The sequence below is a fragment of the Oncorhynchus clarkii genome, chromosome 6 (assembly GCF_045791955.1).
Source record: "Oncorhynchus clarkii lewisi isolate Uvic-CL-2024 chromosome 6, UVic_Ocla_1.0, whole genome shotgun sequence".
Lineage (NCBI taxonomy): Eukaryota > Metazoa > Chordata > Actinopteri > Salmoniformes > Salmonidae > Oncorhynchus > Oncorhynchus clarkii.
The window spans coordinates 45495056-45506655 of NC_092152.1; the positions used below are offsets into that span (position 1 = coordinate 45495056).

Below are 11600 nucleotides of genomic sequence, written 5' to 3' on the forward strand. Positions count from 1 at the left end.
GTTACGTCTGGGTCAAGGTGAATGGTATATTCTCCTGGGAATAATCCTATTCCTGTAAAAACATCAGCAAACTCCACTAGTACATTGTCTGTCTCTACTGGTGGTGTCACTGATAAAACTAGCTTGATGAGGTCCGTGTCTAAACATGCTTTAAGACCTAGCACTGCAGGTGCTCTAGTGTCAACAACATAAAAGTCCAACATCATTTCACTTTCCTTGTATTTGCATTTGAAAGTGCATGTGCCTTTTACTGGGAGCTGTTCACCACCATAACCAGTCAGTCTGCGTGTGGTGGGCTGTAGCTCGCACTCAGATGTCAAGCTGTGGTACTTATTCAGAGGAATAATGTTTACTTGTGCACCAGTGTCTAGTTTGAACTTTAGCTTTGTGCCTTGTGTTCCTATCTCAATGTCAGCAAAGGCTTGCTCTGTCTCTGATATTTGACTTTTCTGTGTCACTGAATCAATAAACAGTTCATCAGCATTTGACCCTTTGATTGACCTTTCATCTTCACTCACTATGTGTACTGTTTTTCCACGGTAAGCTCTGCACACTATTGCAACATTCAAAAGTTTCTCACTCGCAGGGAGTGTATTCCAAATACAATACGGTCCCTGACCATCTTATCCTTGTTTGCATAATCACAGTCTTTCACAAGCAGACGCAGCTCTGTCACAAACTGTTCAAAAGACTCCCTAGCTCCCTGTACTTTCTCATGGAATTCGAAAATCGTATTGGTCTTCAGCGCAACATATGCTTCAAAACGATCGTTGTATGTTTTCAGTACCTTTGATTCAGCCTTGGTAAGTGTCCATGTGTTGTAAATATCTCTCCCCTTTTCACCGATCCAGAGGAGCAAGTAGCTGCATTTCCCTCTTCTCCTCTGTCCTTCAGAGGACCCGTGAACATTAGCTCCACATGCTGTTTGAACTTACACCATGCATCGGGTAAGTTTGTAGACTACCAGTCCATTCGAGGTGAAGGAACTCCAGAAAAATCCATCTTGTAAGACCTTTTACTCTGACACCATTTCTTGTTTTGCACACTTTGTACAAAATAATAAAATGCAGTACTATAGGATATTTCTTAACGTAGCTCTATATTAGCTAGCTATAACTGGCATGTTCACATATCGCCAACCAGGATCAAAACTGACGATGACCTAACCATTTGGGTGGTTACCAATCATATGGCGGTAAAATGCATCCAATTACAATTCAGTATGTTTACACATGAATATTACACCCACAGCCCTGGAAAGAGTGGAAAGAGTGACTGTGCTACAATTTGGAATTACAGTGTACAATGCTTTCAACACGTGCTACATTTTTACAATAGCCAACTGTTTTACAACTTTAAACTTACACCATCAACACCCCTTTTCCCCTGTACCCATTGCCCAGACAGGTGGTAATCCTCTGTATGCCATGGGCTACCCAGTGCTTAATTTGGCAAACCAAGTGAAATCTGTTTGGTAACATCAATAGTAATATGTTTTTGCAACAAAACATATTTCACTAAACTTGCTGAAGAGTGATTAGTAATTATGTTCCGGCACCCAGACCATCCGCTCAACAAAAAAAATATAATAATCCTGCCTTGGCTGAATTTAGTTTAGTTGATGATCCCTGACCTACGGCTATGCGTTCTCTCCCAGACTCATGGATAGATATACACACTTTGGAGCGTAGCATAAGATAATCAGTCCATACAGGATGCATAATACAGCCCACACTCAAAGGCGATTACTCAAATTTGTTTAATTTTGGAGTCTAGGCTATTACCAATGATAGCTTAAATCAGTTTTGTTTAATGTTTTTCTGCCATGCGTAATATGCGGTAGGCTATAATTTTAATTTAGGTTATTTCATTTTTTTTCAGGCCTGGGCTCATAAGCATAAGCTCTAACATATGCATATGAGTGTTTTGAATTAAGGCCAGATCATTCAAGATGTTCATAGATAACCAGTAGGGTCAACTAATAATCACAGTGGTTGTAGAGGGTGGAGCAGGTCAACACCTCAGGAGTAAATGTCAGTTGGCTTTTCATAGCCAGGCAGAGGTCGAGACAGAGTGGTAGAGAGACAAAAACAGCAGGTCCAGCACAGGTCAGGGTTCCACAGCTACAACAGCAGAAACTGAATCAGCAGCACAACCAGGTGGACAGGCATGGTCCTCGGAGAGAGCGAGAGAAGGTAGTTATGGGAGGATCAAATCGGAGAGATAGGTAGGAGAAAGTCCATGTAATGCTTTGTGGGTTAACAGTATAACCTTGAAATCAGCCCAAGCCTTAACAGGAAGCAAATGGTCTTGTTCAAGTTTTAAATTGACACCACCTGTTAGCTAGAGATGACATGCAGGAGCTTGTAATTTTGCTTGTTTACTTTGATGCTAATTAGCATTTCCAAATCCGAGTATAAAGTAGAGCCAAATATATTGATAATTCCTTGTCCGAGAGAGATTTACATGGTTATCAAAATGTCACGCCCGGGTAATGCTACACGAAACAGCCCATAAGTGTTTCTAAAATCCTCTATGAGGAAAATTATTGGTGGAACAAAAACTGGAACCATTTCCGTTTGACCGCTAGGTTTTATTATACCTCCACTGTGGGGCTCTATTGGACATCAATGGCAAAAGTGTCATGCAAGTAATCTATACCCAACTCATCCATACCCGTTTTAATGCACTCACTTCCAAATCTAGTTTTGGATTAGAGACTGATCAAAATTATCCTGTTTACTCTTTATAGTCAGTTTTGACACTATAATTAATGTTTGACTCATATTGATCACACATAGGCTTTTAAAAACAGAAGTTGGTTTGAGGCCGTTCCCATTTAAGACCTAACCAATCAGGTGAGGTCCTAACCAATCAGTTAATTGATCAATCAAGTACAAGGGAGGAGCAAAACTCAGACACTTCCGGGAATAGAGTTTGGCACCCCTGCTCTGTGGTGACCTCTCAATAGAGACGGAACCTGTCTGATACTCAGGCTGTTCCTCATAATTCTAGTCCCGTATCCAGTCTGGGTTTGTATTTATCTTTTTGGTCAAACACTGAAATAAAATGAATATTCTAGTTGATCAGAAGAGGTCTCAATTCAAAATGTACTTTAATTTTGGTCAATTAATACTGATTACTGCAGATCTGATTGAATCCTGGCCTTACTCAACAAGATGCGTAAAGAACACCTGCAGTTCCACTGTAACCCCACTAGATGACACACGTAATAAGGCACTGATATGCTGATATGGGGTAGGATTGCCTGCGATTGTAAAGCACTATAGCTCTTAAAGTAACTCCCCAATATTCAAGCTGTTTCATCAGTTCCAGAAGACTTGAGGTGAAAACACAGTGGACTGTGTTTAAGATAATGTGTTTTAACATATGAATACAAAGTGCATCCAGCCAGTGACGTCACCACCTGCTGACAACACTGAGGTCGTATTTCTAGTTTATAGTCCCTCTATTTAAAAACCTAATTTCTCTGCAGTTGGGTCTTTATATTTTTCCTGGCTGTGTCAGTCTGTAGAATATATTTATCTGATTCTCACTCTGTTCTCCAAGGTGCAACGCACTTAAAAAATAGGGTTCTTCGAGAAGGGGGATGTTCTGTGTGGAACTGTAATGACTAATTACTGAGCCCTTCAAATGGTTCTTTGCAGTTCAGAAAAGGGCTTTTTCGTCTTTTAGTGATAATTAAAATGTGGAGGCACATTACAATATTTTGGGGGTGTAGCTTGCGCACAGCTGTTGTGCAACCTTGAGTCATTCCAGTTTATCTAATCTGTTGTGTTTTGCTGTGAAAAGGCTGGCTGATGCATAGCTGCTTTTCGCTAAGCAGGTCTTTTTATTTTACATACACTAGCGTTGCTCTAATTGTATCGGGTTGCACAAAAACAGACAGAACATTAAATATTATAATAATTATATTTCAACTTACTTTGCCTTTGGGCATGATGGTAGCTGATGCCATTCACATTAAAAGGTTTTCACTGAAAGTCAGGAACAGTTCCTTCTCAAAATGTGAGATTTATTTGAATAAATATATAAAAACAGCCTAAACCGATTAAGACCTACAATAAAACAAACAGGTATTTCCTTGCTCACCTCTCACTCAAACTGGCAGTCTCCCACAAACATTTAAACACCTGTAGTGCATCAACTCAATTAGTGAGAGGAGCCCACAATTAGCCAACCTGTGTTGTCATACCAACATTCCACACACACGTTCAATTAAAGACAATCAACTGATTCAGGCAAAATGGTGGAAAATATATCACTCTATAGCCAGATGAAATGTTGATAGAAAACAGGGCCATTTACACAATATACAGTACATTCATAAATACACAGAGCAAAACTTGGGAAATGTTCAGTCTTTTATTAAGTGAGGTTGTGTTCACATCGTCACATATGTTGTTTATGACTATGGACTCATGTATGGTCTTGTGTCATTTGAGAACAGTTGACTAAATCAGTGGCTCTCAATTCTCTCCCCAGGGAACCCCAGCAGTAGTGATGGGACGTTTGGCTCTTTTTACTGACTCAGATCTTTTTGACTCCTTCAGTCAAAAGAACAAATCTTTTGACTCATTTGAGCCAGTAATGCCCAGAGCTCGCAGGATCCTCTACCGATGAACGATGAACTGAAAACTCAAAAGAGTCATGATTCTACAAGCCTCTCGTTCATGTCATTCACCATAAGGGGCTTATTGGAGCTGTCATTTGTGACTGAAACTTGTAAACGTGTGCTTTATACAATGCAGGATATAGTTGTTGACTGCTAGCCATACAAATAAGGTTTCTTGAAACATTTGAAACAAGATCTAGTTGTGGCCGCAGCTGGACTTCATTGTGAACGACTCTTGGCGGAACGCATTGCTTGACTGCCGTGAGATGATAAGCACAATGCCGTTCTAGTTCGGGTTTGTTGAGCAGAGGCTGTGTATATTTTGGTTGTGCAAAGCTGTGTCCATAACATTCAATAATCAATTATTTGCAGTCATTCTTGCACCATGCAATCAATTATCAGTTCTTAACATGTTTTTTTCTTCTATATGCTCATGATCTATTTCCCTACAAGGATATGACAGACAGTTGATGGTTGGAGCATGTCTCTGTAGCCGCTGAGCCGGAGGAGCATGAATTAATCCTGCTGTAGTACTCATTGCGGCCACCACTAGCAGGTCAAACAAACGACTCAAATGAACGAGTCACTCAGAAAAATTAATCATGTCTCTTGAGTCTTGTTGAGTCTTGTTTGTGCATGCCGCCGCCTACTTTGCGGGAGTGTGGGGTCGATCATGTTACATTTTGTGAAGAAAAAAAAAATTAGGGAAGAGAGAAAGGAAACAATAACACCACCAACTAACCCTATACCTACAGTATACACCACTAAAAATATATACACTGTATGTATAAAAAAACAAATGACAATACAAACACACCACCTCATTCCACTACTTTGACCCTAACTGATCCTATACCAGGCTGACAGCCTGGGAGGACGGGACTCTTTCATTCAACACACCTTGTATCTCTTCTGCATTAAAACCTCGTACACCCAAGTACTGCTCTGCAGCTGCCACCACAACATCTATTTTCTATGACATACTTTGCATTTCTGCAGTACACTTGATAACCATGGCAATGAATGCTAAGAAGCCAACCTTACTGAAGCACAAATTCGTATATAATGTAACATTTTATCCAATGCAACTTACGGTCATGCGTACATAGATTTTACATATGGCTGGTCCTGAGAATCAAACCCACTACTCTGCGCCATGCACTACCAACTGAGCTACAAAGGACCACATGTTGGCCCATGCCACCTCTGTATTGGCCTATGCCTACTATTCACCCTTGACCCATCCTCCTCTACTCTCTTCACTGTCTCACCATAAGACACCTTCTGTTCTATTCTGACCCTGGTAACCTCAACCTGTCTCTCTCACACAGGACACTTTGATCACCAGCAACATTGGCACCCCTACTGTTGATACACACATTTTTTTCCATCAATACTACCCATTTCTTTGTCTCATGCCCTCTTGTACACTTCTCACATCTCAGAATCTCCCTCCTACACACTGCTGCAACATAACCTTAATCTTGGCATCTTAAACACCTTAGTGGGTTTGGCACAAAAGCTCTCACGGGATAACTGATATATGCTAAAATAACGTTGTCAGGTAAAGACGGATTCAAACCTCAAAAGGACAGACAGTGTTTTCTCTGTTTCACCATGCTCGCCACCGGGTGGGTCTACGTCACACTAAACGGCGGGCATCATAGACACAGGTAATCTTTCATTCCACCTCAACACCCAATAATCACTCCTTTCAAAGGCGCCCTGCTCCAGAGAGCAAAGCAAGTCACAGATCTTGAACACTTAGAGCTACCTTCACCTATTTAACAGTACCCAAACTATTTTCTACCCAGCCTGAGACTACATATGGGTCAGCCAAAAGGCAGGACCAATTTTCTCCAAAAATGTAACTCCCACTGGGCTAGAATCATCGTTTGCATGACCACCGGGGCGAGGCTCAGACTCAGAGGTCTTCACCACGTTATTTTACTAACTAACGTTACTAACTAACGACTAACGTTATTTTATAGAACCATTCTCCATAAAGATTCCATAAAGGAATATATAAAAAGGTTCTATATAGCCCCAAAAAGGGTTGTAACTGCAGCAGAACACTTTTCTGGTGCTATACTGTATATGCCCTTTTATTAATGGTTCTTCATACAACTTTAGGAAAGGGTTATTTAAAGAACCATAAAGCTTACATTTAGAACCTTATGAACATGTTTCTTTATAGAACCTTGAAGAAAAGGTTCTATATAGCACCAGAAAGGGATCTGCTATGGTTACAAGCCAAATAACTAGTATTTGGCACTATATACTGTAGAAGATAAGTTTTTTTTTGGTGTGTGTGTCATTCTACATGTGTTTCTCTAACTTCAGGAAATATGGTAAGGTGTTATCAATAAAATTTGAATTTAAATAAAAATAGATTTATTGATCAAAGACATGCTTCCTGGCTTTTTATTGACAAGAATAAATATGTTTTATTCAAATCAGAACAGTTCACATCTGGTACAGAAATTAGTAAATAATATATTACCATTTAATATTTACACTTTTTTTTAAATGTCACAAGTGTAACAACTTTTACTTTAAAATAGTACTGTCACGTCCTGACCTTAGCTCCTTTTTTATGTCTCTATTTTAGTTTGGTCAGGGCGTGAGTTGGGGTGGGCATTCTATGTGTTGTTCTATGGTTTTGTATTTCTGTGTTTGGCCTGGTATGGTTCCCAATCAGAGGCAGCTGTTTATCGTTGTGTCTGATTGAGAACCATACTTAGGCAGCCTGTTTTCCCACTATGATTTGTGGGTAGTTGTTTTCTGTCTTTGTATTAGTTACCAGTCGGAACTGTTTCGGTTGTTCTTTTTGTTTACTTTGTATTGTAGTGTTCAGTTCAGGTTAATAAATGACGAACACTTACCACGCTGCGCATTGGTCCGATCTTTCCCGTTACAAGTACATAGATGATTAATGTCAAAAAAATTCAGAAATATTATTCAAATAAGATTTGATACAGAGTGATTAGCAAAGCTACAGATAAGGCATATTGATTTGAGAGCATCATAGTTTGAGAGCATAATTTAATCAAATGTCTTCAACATGAAGGTAATGGGGAAAAAAACTATTCACAGATCAGACCTGTGGAGAGAGAACTTGTATAAACAAAGTACTATTTCACCTCCTCTCTCAGATATTACATAATCTGTAGAAGAAATGTTACACCCCCCCCCCCCCCCCCCCCCCCCCCCCCCCCCCCCACTTATCGGGACTACATCACTGTCAGAGAGACCTCTGATTGGCAGGATGGTCAGCATCACCCAGCTTTCCATTAGAGAGGTATGGGTACATTCTCTCAGTAAACGTGTCTTTGTATTTGTAGATGTGTGTCATGTCTTTCAGGTCGTAGAAAGACACCTCCCTCTTGTCATAGTCCAGCTGCACACTGGTCCTCTGGAGTCTCCTCTTCAGTGTGAGACTTATCTCCTGCACAATATTTACCTCTCCTCAAATATATGGATTAGTATCTATACACCGTGGTTGCAAATATTTCCTTCTTCCTGTTGATTGACTCCTTGGCCACACCTATATACCAGTGAGAGTGGTCCCCTACCTCCAGCTCCCAGCTGTCTTTTCTTGACCTAAACCCTTCAGAGCCCAGAACATTGCCGTACATTTTGTTCCTCTCTGGGTTGTCAGGGAGCTGCTGCCTTTTTTCTAAATGTCTCACAGTGGTCAGATCATCAGACGGAGAGAGCCTACATTCAGCAGTATTGGAGTCCAGAATCACAGGAGTGTACTTGACAATCCTTTGTATCTTCTTCCAGACTATGAACTGCAGATTTCCCAGGTGTTTTACCACATCTACCAGTGCTCCTGAGACCAGCTGTGGATCTGGTAGTGTGAACTGGGCTCTGGAGCTTGTCTGGGTGTGTTTGTAGCTCTTGAGAAATGACACATTCTGTTTCCGCAGGTTCTGTTTCACAGCAGGGATGATTTCTGTAAGAGAGGTGATCTGGTCCTGAATGTTCTTTCTCTCTGGCGATCATCTTACCCTTCTCCTTCTTTTCCTCCCTCCGTGCAGTCAGTCTGGCCTCCTCTTCCTCTCTCAGGAACTGGTGAAGCTTCTCAAGCTCCCCCCTGATCTGCCTCTCTGTCGCTCCCAGCTGCTTCCTGGAGCATTACATGTCTCCTCTAAGTCTTCACATTTGGTCTACTTGTCCTGCAGTGACTAAAACAGATGTTAGTTTTTCCTTCAGGTCTTGCTGTAAGGGTATGAATGTGTGTCCATGGTCATCAGGAGATTCACATTTGTGACCCACAGCTCTCTGCTTCACCTTACATAACCACTTTGGTTCATCTGTATGTTTACTACAAATTATCTCTCTGTCATCCTTTGGATAACTATCATTCCTCCCTTCCCTGGACCCTCCTGCTTTCTATATCCCTGCATATTTGTCAGCCAGCTCCTTTAATGAAAAATTAATTGCAGCATCCTTAGAAGATTTCCTCTTACAGACTAGACAGTTCGTGTTTTTGGTCTGATCCCAGTATTTGTCCAGGCAGCTGGAACAGAAGCTGTGGTGGCAGTCCAGAGAAACAGGTTCTCTGAAAGTCTCTGAACAGATATGACAGCACAGGTAAGTATCCGGGAGAGCCTTCTCAGCCATTTTCTTGAACAGTGCTGATGGTATCCCAGTGTCCTTTGATTAGCAAAAAATAAAACAATTGACACTAGAGCAACCACTTCACTTCATAGGCTTAAAGCTACATTTTAGTTTTACCGCTAAATTGTAAATATTTCGCCACTATGGCCTATTTATTGCCTTACCTCCCTAATCTTACTACATTTGCCACACTGTACATAGATTCTTCTATTGTGTTATTGACTGTACATTTGTTTATCCCATGTTTAACTGTTTATCCCATGCTTAACTACGTTGTTGTCGCAATGCTTTGCTTTATCTTGGCCGGGTGGCAGTTGTAAATGAGAACTTGTTCTCAACTGGCCTACCTGGTTAAATAAAGGTGAAATAAAATAAATATGACCAAAATAAAGTAAGAAAATAAGTATGTGTCTGTGGTCAGACGCCTCACAAGTCCTTAACTGGCAGCTTCATTAAATAGTACCCGCAAAACACCAGTCTCAACGTCCATAGTGAAGAGGTGACTGGCATTCTAGAAAGAGTTGCAAAGAAAAAGCCATATCTCAGACTGGCCAATAAAAATAAAAGATTAAGATGGGCAAAAGAACACAGACAATGGAAAGAGGAACTCTGCCTAGAAGGCCAGTATCCCGGAGTCACCTCTTCACTGTTGACGTTGAGACTGGTGTTTTGCGTGTGCTATTTAATGAAGCTGCCAGTTCAGGACTTGTGAGGCATCAGTTTCTCAAACTAGACACTCTAATGTACTCAGTTGTGCACCGGGGCCTCCCACTCCTCTTTCTATTCTGGTTAGAGCCAGTTTGCGCTGTTCTGTGAAGGGATTAGTACACGGCGGTGTACGAGATCTTCAGTTTCTTGGCAATTTCTCGCATGGAATAGCCTTAATTTCTCAGAACAAGAATAGACTGATGAGTTTCAGAAGAAAGCCTGTTTCTGGCCATTTTGAGCCTGTAATCGAACCCAGAAATGCTGATGCTCCAGATACTCAAAAGGCAATTGATAGCTCCTGTATGCTGGCTTTGGACTCAGAGAGAATTGGTTAAGGACCATACTGAACACCATTTTCACAATTTTCAGCCAGTTAGAGAGGGTGTTGAAGTTCACACTGTTCTCTGCCGAATTATCTTCCATGCATCTAGACACCATCTGTGGTCACCTTCGCCGTAACCTAGAGAGAGGACAGACCAGAACAACAGTTTAGTTTAGGGCATTTTCTAATTCAAGAAATCCAGACTTCAAAGACAAATGTCTCAGAGAATAACACACTGTTGAAAAAAAAATGTTTTCCTATTTTTTATTTAATTTAATTGGCTTATACTCCCCTATCATCTTGGCGATCTCACTGCAGAGTTACATGCCAGGCAGTCAGAGTGCTAATCCTTAGGAAGAAATCCCAACCATCCAGCAGACCCAATCTGGTGAGATTTGTTATTAAAGCAAGACAAAAACAAACAAAAAACAACAACAACGGCAATGCACATATCACTGGAGGTGGGGAAAACTTAAAATCATTTGGAGTAACTGTCAACCATTACCAACATCTCTTTTTTCCTTTTACAGGCAGGCATGTGAATAAAACAATTTGCATATTTACCAAAGGGCCCCAGGGGACCAGTAATTCCCCCTTTGGACACATGACTCACATTGTGATTCATACGCCTGAAAATAACATCAACACTGCCTGTTAAATAAAAAATAAACGGGGGGGATGAAAATGGCGCCGTAGAGAGAACACGGTGTTTCAGCGAGCTCTCGTGGCATTCGTAAATTTATATTTTTACATTAATCTCCTAGCTTGAAAAAGTGGTAGAATTGGCTAAATAAGTTACCATATAATGAGTCTTGACGACTTTTTCGCAAAAATCTCCGACAACATGCCCAACAGAACTACTAAGAAGTCGACCAAAACCCCCACCCCTGTGGATGTGCATGAGGAGCTAGCTAACGTTAGCGAGGCTAGCACCATTGCGGATACAGGCACAATGGACCTGGTGATTCAAAAGATGACTGATAACATTACTAAAGTGATCGATGCTAAGATAAGAACGGTCTTGGAAGCAATAGCAGGCCATTCAGCTGAACTACAGAGGGTTGTGGAACGTGTTGTTGAGGCGGAAGGAAGAATTGATGCAGTGGAAACTTCAACTACATCTATGGACGCTAAGCTAAAAGCACTTGAGAAACAGGTGCGCGAAATGGCGGAGCACATTGACGACTTGGATAATCGAGGATGCAGATGCAATATTCGTGTTGTGGGACTCCCGGAAAATTCTGAAGGGACACGTTCAGTAAAATTCTTTGAGGAATGGATCCCTGGCTACCTACAAATGGACAC

At 41.1% G+C, this 11600-nt stretch overlaps 1 long non-coding RNA gene and 1 pseudogene across 1 annotated transcript; one reads left to right on the forward strand and one right to left on the reverse strand.

The window, feature by feature from the left end:
* The first annotated feature begins 675 nt into the window (after window positions 1-675).
* LOC139412103 (uncharacterized) lies at window positions 676-4993 on the forward strand. Its single transcript, XR_011634665.1, has 3 exons — window positions 676-803; window positions 895-947; window positions 4507-4993. It is a non-coding gene; the product is annotated as an uncharacterized lncRNA (long non-coding RNA).
* Window positions 4994-7855: 2862 nt separating this feature from the next.
* On the reverse strand, window positions 7856-10137 carry LOC139412379 (nuclear factor 7, brain-like; annotated as a pseudogene).
* Between the last annotated feature and the right edge of the window lie 1463 nt (window positions 10138-11600).